This window comes from Formica exsecta, unplaced genomic scaffold (genome assembly GCF_003651465.1).
Source record: "Formica exsecta isolate Colony F162 unplaced genomic scaffold, ASM365146v1 scaffold314, whole genome shotgun sequence".
Classification (NCBI taxonomy): Eukaryota; Metazoa; Arthropoda; class Insecta; order Hymenoptera; family Formicidae; genus Formica; species Formica exsecta.
In genome coordinates this window covers 360,349-361,008 of record NW_021850397.1, presented here as the reverse complement: position 1 = coordinate 361,008, position 660 = coordinate 360,349, and positions in this window count along the sequence as shown.

Below are 660 nucleotides of genomic sequence, written 5' to 3'. Positions count from 1 at the left end.
TGGAACAAGGCGGAGATGAGACGTGTAATCTTGTTTTTGAGAGATCTACTGGTATAAGCGTATAGATTTTATATCACATTGTGTACTTAGATTATATTACCAAGATATTACCTGATTATAATTAAGTTTATACAGCCGTCTCCTCTACTTGCAGTATTATTCCCAGTCTTCGTCGAATACGTTCGTGTGTACCTGTAATGATCGCGTGGAGGGAGCCCCGTAATAATTCGTTTCGAAATTTTCATCATTTGTCTCGTTTCTTGCATCTTGATTTCATCTTTTTCGCGGATTGTCGGGTCGTCTGTACAAACGGCAGCTTTGCAAAAATATCGTAATATAAACGGATATGCGACACACATACACTCTCTCTTATATAAATAAAACTAATTATATAATAGTCTAAAGAAAGTGGACGTACAACGAATAATAACGATATTGGCTGCCGCCGAGAAGTGTGATAGCTGTATATGTTAATTTACATTCTTATAAATGTATTTTACTTTATTCTTAAGTGGAGCTTTTTAGTGTCTCGATATTTTTACTTGTCGTTTTTTCACGAACTGTACCATCGTACACAAAGCAAAAAGCATACGGGTATTACCGGGATCTCTCCGACTTATGTCTTTTCCCATCGTTATATATTCAAGTTTCCAGAATTAT